We start from the raw sequence: 7,058 nt of genomic DNA, 5'->3' as shown, positions 1-7,058 counted from the left end.
AGCCGGGGCTGGGAGCGGCGGCGCCGCTGGAGTGGGTGCCGTATGGTGGGGTTTGGGGCTTTTCGCTTGGTTTTGTGTTGTTTATTTATTTTTAAAATTGTGTCTTTTGACTCTGCTACAGCAAAATGGTTCCCAGAGCTGCACGTTCCCTGGAAGGCTGCAGTGTTTGCGTCTCCAGCCGACGCTTCCCAGGCGTTTCTTTCTCTTCTGACCGCACCTGCGTCTCCCCCCGCTCTCCCAGAGTCTTTGAGGGTTTTTTAAGTCTTCTGTAAAGTAGGTTTTTCATTAATCTGTTAGAGTTAAGCTGCTTAGAAACAATCATTGGCTGTGTGAGAATTAATTGATAAGTTTTGCTGCAGCTGTTTTGTATGTTTAATTATCTTGTCATATAAATCTGTCTTGTATCGAGCGATAACATGCAGACAATCTCCAGACGTGATGTTTAGTTGTCTAGCAAGATGTAGCTGTCTTAGATCAAATGATAACCTGAAGGGAGTCTCCAGACATGGTCGAACACTCCAGAAATATAATGAGCAATCTTGGAGAGATTTATATGGTTCTTCGTCTAAAACTAGTTTGTATACCCACCACTTTTGTAAGACGGTGTGCCTTTTTCAGAAGGGCATCCAATTCAGTGCTGAATTGTAAAATAAAAATATTATTATCTTTGCTTCAGAAACTTTGTCCTTTGCAATATTTTACCAGTGAATGAGCGTTTCTCACAGATGTATCAGGAGGCAAGAGTTTAAACACAAAAAAAAGTGCAGGATTTGGGGAGGATGTGACTTGGATTTGTTGAGTGTCGCTGCCAAGCATCCTGTAGAGAGATGATGTTGTCTGTGTACTGGAGACTCAACAGCACAAGGTTGGCTTTGTGGAGAAAGTTAGGTGTTTTTTTCCATTTTGTGATTTTACTGCCTTCTGCTGGTCAAAGGCGATCTGACAGAGTTCAATTTTTTATGATCAGCATATGATTATAGCACGTGATCTAAAATTGAGCTTCAGTATAAATATCAACCACAGATGTTTGACATATTTCATGGTAGGTTTCGTTATGCGATCTCATGGCAATAACATAACACAGCACAGCACAATGTGTTTCACGTGGTAGGTCCAACCAGTGGAGATGATCATAGGTGCAAAGCAGAAAACATCCTGTTTCAAAGGTCTAGCTGGCTTTAAGTGGTATGCAGGTGTTCACCTTTCTAATCTTTCCCCTGCCTTTCAGCTCACTAGTTGCCCTTGCTGACAGCACTTCACTTCTCTGTTCCTGTAAATTAGTTATCGGAATCCTGTTCTTTTTTAGGAATCCTTCAAGCTCTAGCAGCAAGCATCTCTATATAGCAGAGTGACAGGAATAACACAACCATGGCAGAATTTAAAAATACTGAAGAATGGTCATATACAGTTACTGTTCCTTTTCAAAACTGGAAAGGAGAGGTAATACACAGACTGCATCACACATGCCATGTATGCCTTGATATTCCAAGCAAAGATAAAAATTTAAAAGTAAAAAACATCTGTTTGTACTAAACTCATGAAAGGCTGTGGCCCTACAGCAGTGGGTAATCTGTCAGTGCAGAAGGCAACAAGCCTCCTGCCTCCAGAATTTTATGACCTGTTTTAGAAATAACAGTTCTTCAAAGTTTCATCTTTGCTTTTATTCTCAGAGACAAAGATGAATTGCTTGTCTGTTTGTGTATGGTCTCGAATATTGAGAGCTGAGTAGCTGATGAGGCTTGGATTTGGCTATATGTTGAACAAAGAATTATTCTGTTGATCAAATGAAATGACTGTTCCCTTGCCTGAAATTAGTTGCCTGCACCTTCCTGCTCTGAAATTTAATAACCATGCCCTGATTTGATAGGCCACGCAATGTGCCATCTGGATATACATTGTAAATCCCCCAGGCAATCGGGTTATGAGAATGAAGATATTTATTTTCTGCTTTTTGCATCAGTCAGATCATGCAAAACAAAGCTTTGATTGCAAAATAATTACTCAGGCAACCATAAATAACTATCTGGAGAGAGAGAGTTTTCTTCACGTTCACTAATTCCTGTTTCTGTAGGAAAGATTTGCAGAGGGAGTGGGAGAGAACATATTGCATTCAACAAACTTATAACAAATATCACAGAGTTTACAGTTTTCAGCATTTGAACGGCATAAAGGCCATGCAAATAATCTGTGAGCTCTATTTGTGCTAAATTTTTATTATAGAACTAATAAGGAAATATTTAAAATCTGTGTTCATGGAAAATATTATTTGTCTTTGCTTTTTTAATGGGTAAATCAAGCAGCCATGCCAAGACGACTAGAAATTGGAGAAGATACTCTCTGCTTTATAGATCTTTGAGATACCATGGTTTCACAACATTTACCCACCAAATACTGCAGAATGATAACACCAAATTGCTGCACAGCCAGGGGAATTAAGCTTCTACTCCTGTATCTGCCACTAGCCTACTAGACTACCTCTGGGACATTATAGAGTAGAATCGTAGAGTGGTTTGGTTTGGAATGGACCTTAAAGATCATCCAGTTCCAACCCCCCTGCCATGGGCAAGGCCAATTTCCACTGGACCAGGTTGCTCAAAGCCTTATCCAACCTGGCCTTGACCACATCCAGGGATGAGGCATCCAAAGCTTCTCTGGGCAACCTGTTCCAGTGCCTCACCACCCACACAGTAAAAAATTTCTTAGTAATAGTTAATCTCCTCTCTTTCAGCTTGAAACCATTACCCCTTGTCCTATCACTACACTCCCTGATAAAGGGCCCCTCCCCAGCTTTCCTGTAGGTATCTAAGTCATCTAAGCATTCATCAATAATCTGCAATATATTTAGAAAAGCCCATTAAACATTTGGCCAACAGTATGTGCTTTCTAATTGTTTAAGTAGAACAGACCTTGGGTCAAGGAGCTATAGGGAAGAGAATTTTTTGGTTTTAGTTCTATTTCCCAGGGAAGTAAGCCATCTGTGATCTATTTCCCTCTGGAAAGTTTTGAATCTGCTCTGCAATTTAATCAAGTTTGCAGAGCCTCAGAGATACTAAATACCTCCAGTTTCTGTCAAAATAGCTGCTCGGGTAAAAAGAGGCTCTAGAACAGGATAAAGGGAGAATACAGGATGCTAGGCTGTGTTAATTCTGCAGCTTGCAGAACTACTTCTTAAAATAGGTTATAACAAGGTTGCTCCCACCAATTTAAGAACAGAAAACCTCTGATGTACTTGTAGAAGGGTTGCTTACACTCGGCAACGCTGCTGGAAATAGAATGGTTAGATAAATGATACAGAGCTTTATAAAGATGAGAAGCATTATTGATTAAAAACTAAAATCTATGACAACTGTTTTGTCTCTGAAGCAAACCCATTACTCCAGAATGTCATGAGTTTTGCAAAGAGCCAAGATCTCCACATTTAATAGTCAGTGCATGCACACTGAAAAGCAACAAAGAAGCATGTAAGCTTAAGAGATCCTTTCAGGGAACAAAGGATTCTCCCAAGCTGCTGCTTGTGATGTTCGCACATGCATGCACCAACTCTGACTACCCTGTCTGCTAAGGGTAGCTCTGAGGTCCTTCCACTATCTGCCCAAGTGTGAATCTGTTCACGTGTGCCTGGTGTGTCAGCCTGCCTGTGGAAGACGTTGTGGCAGTAATTGGTGCATCATCCTTTCAGGCAGTAACACAGGATGAAAGGGGACAGTGTGAGCATACCCCTCACTGGACTACTGATTGCTTTTGAGGTGTTTATCTCCACTGATTTAGCCAGCATGCTTCTCTTTACACCACTCACTCCGAAACTAGATTTTCTTACTCTGTGCCAGGATTGGGGTAGGAAAGAAGGGGCTCCAGTAGGATACCTGTAGGAATCTGTGCCAAGGCTACCCTTAATTCAAGATCTTTATTTAAATGTCTGGAAGAGAAAATAAAAAGCCCATTAGTGGCATTTACAGAGTATTAAAATGGGAGAGATTGAAAGCTGTATGCAAGGTAGAAACATAAACTATCTGAAAATTATAAACAGAAATTAATGGAAGCTCAGTTGGGAAGACTGTGAGTCCTTATATGAAGAGATTTAAGGTCATGAAACCATGTATCAAAATGAAGAAATCTGAAAGTAATAATGCTAGGGGACAAAGCATAAAGGCAAAATTTAAACAGACATAAAATACTGCCAAATGAAGAAGGCTGTAGACAGGCTAGTGCAGCTGAGGATTCAAATTTCCATTTCTCCCTCAAAAGGAACATTTCGCGCTGTAGAAATATGAGTCTGGCCACCATTTCTGCTGCAGTGTCCCCTGGTCTACCCAGCTACTCCACCTATAATAGTGGAGGTAAGTCCAAGAGAAAGGGAGGAACCAGGCACTGCTGCTTCTTCCCTGCCATCTTCGAATAGCATTGGTGCCTGGAGCTGCTGTGCTTCTCCCTGGCAGAGGAAGCAGGATTCTCCTGTGTGTCAGGCTCACAGGCTGGGAGATTCCACTCCAAGCAGAATTTTTTACACACAGCCATTTTCCTTCATGCAGTAGATTATAAGATTTGATTTGATATACAGAACTGCAAAGTACCTCCCTTCCTTGCTGTGAGGATCTCTTGTGATCTCCTTGTATCTGGGATGAAGAACACCATTCTCTATAAAAATGGTCTTTGAAATGCTGTACTTGGGGCACTTTTGCTGTGCTTCCATCTGTGCTGTCATTAGCTTTTGCTATGCCTGGCTTGAGCCATCTATAAAAGAAACAGCACAGATGTGAGCGATGTAGTGAAGGCTGCGGGCACTCAGAGAGCCTTTATTACTTCTTTACTCTACTATTTTCTCATTTGCCCAGCAGAATCTGAGCAGTGATCAAACAAGGCTGCTCCTTCTTGTTCTGAGAACATCAGCATCTTCACTCTTACCACACATGTCTTCAGACACAAGCTTAATCATTACTCATGTGTGATAAGAAAATAATTTGCAAAGAGATTTGGCCCTTAACGAATTCACGTCGTTTCACGTAGCTGCCAGTAGATGGCTCTCTGAATTTGCAATCCATTATTTACTACATTGTTTATTGAATTATGTTGGGCACATTTTCAGTGGAAAATGTTTTCAGTGTGTTTGCTTTGAGGAAGTTTACGTAAGAAGAACAAGGAAGCAATGGACTGAGCAAATAGACTGCTAACAAACAAGTCACAGGATCGGTTGTTTGCAAGATGTTTTATGGCTACAATCCAAAAGATTTTTCTTGTGCAGGACCTAATCTTAGAATTATCAGGCTCAACAAGTTACATCTCTGTTCACAAGCTGCATTTACTAAATTTAAATACAACTGAGTAAAATTAATTCTCAATAAAAAAGCATTTTGGTCATGTATTTTAAAGGATGCATTTCATTTATGGAAAAGTACAGAAGCGAATTGATTGAAACGCTTCTTCATTGACACCCCCTCAGCGTGAGACGTTGTTTCATGGATACACGTGTGTTTATAGAGCCCTGTGTCTAGGCCATGAACTTGAGATAGGTGTTTTGCCCAAATATAGCTCACAGATGTAGACTCAAATGATCATTCTCCACCCTTTTCTTACATGGTTTATCAAAGAAGACAAAATGGTGACTTTCAACATGATAGCCCATGTTTTGCTGAACTGCTGGGCTTTTCCCCAGCCCCCAAAGCAGCAAGATAACTAGAAGAGAAATGCAACAGCTATGGTGGGGACCCATTGCCTTTCACGGTGTCCCTCAACTCACAGTTTACTGCATGCTCAGTCTTTGTCTTGGTGGAATACTACTGCATCCATGACACGAGATCACCAGATCACCCACTACAGCTTCTTGGAGACCACTGACCCGGAGCAGCAGATGCTGATTGATGATGGCTGCACAAATGGGCTAACTCCTTTTTGGAGGCAGTGTGATGTCTTTCTGAGGCTGATGCATCGTACTGTTGGAATCCAGTGTAAAGCAAGCTAGGTCCCTTCTTTGCTGTCAAAAACATGATGAAGAATTGCAACGTGTTAAGGCAGAGAGTAACTATTCAGTATCCTTATAATGCTGTGAAAGTTCTAGGTTTTAAATTGGTTGCTAGGAATACGTAACCTCTAGCCAAACATTAATTTAAATTAAGTTGGGCTGTATGTAGGCATCAATTGCCATGTTAACAGTCCCTCCACTGAACTTAGTCTTGATTTGTCTTCACCCTCATTCTAAGATACCAGTCAGAGATACCATACCATCTGTCCTTGAGGACAGTACATAGGCAAAAAAAAACTTTATGAAAATTAAGCAGCACAACACTCCAAATATATCAAGTGCATAAAATTTCACCCTAATTTAAAAGAAAATATTTTGGTTTTATACTGCAGGTAAAAACTGCCACACAACAGGGGTTTTTTTGAATCAGAGGAAGCTGCTAGTTCTTAAAGAGATGCCTGAAAAAATTTTTGCTGCAGACTGAAACTCCATGCAACAGGTCTCTGCGTCTGGTTGGTCACATTCTCCTCTTTGCAAAGCAGGAGTTTGTTTCTTAAAACGTTTCCTTCAATAATTCTCTTTTAAGGTGAGGAAACAAGAAGCAAAAAGGTTATGTGACTCAGTGCCTGTCAGTGGCAGCACTCACCTTAGTACTTGAAATGTTGCAGTGATGCCAATACATCAGTCATACTGACTCACCAGCGATAAGGAGGCAGGGTTTGTTGGTTCCATGAATGTGAGTGTTTGGCATTATTTTATTTATAATGGTAAAAGACTGCTTTTTTTTTTTCTTTTGTATTTCTTCACTTTTTCCTTGACTTCTTTTGGTTAATTCTCCAAGCACTGCAAATATGAGATAGAAGCTCTTGGTTCTCTTTACAAGGTCATGTGTACATTTCTACCAACCTCAGTGATTTCTTACCATTTAAAGTCATTGGCACTGACTTGGTGGACAGTGTCTGGGCTGTTACTATCTGAAAAGTAATGATGAATCTTCTGTATTTTTCTGTAATTCACTTGTTGATGTTGACCCTTAAATGAATTGAGGGATTTTGTCTCTTTTTACAGCAACAAATGGAGAAAGCCTATTTATCTCCAAAGC

Source organism: Phaenicophaeus curvirostris, chromosome 8, assembly GCF_032191515.1.
Source record: "Phaenicophaeus curvirostris isolate KB17595 chromosome 8, BPBGC_Pcur_1.0, whole genome shotgun sequence".
NCBI lineage: Eukaryota > Metazoa > Chordata > Aves > Cuculiformes > Cuculidae > Phaenicophaeus > Phaenicophaeus curvirostris.
The sequence above is the reverse complement of the archived record's forward strand: the minus strand, read 5'-3'. Positions refer to the sequence as shown.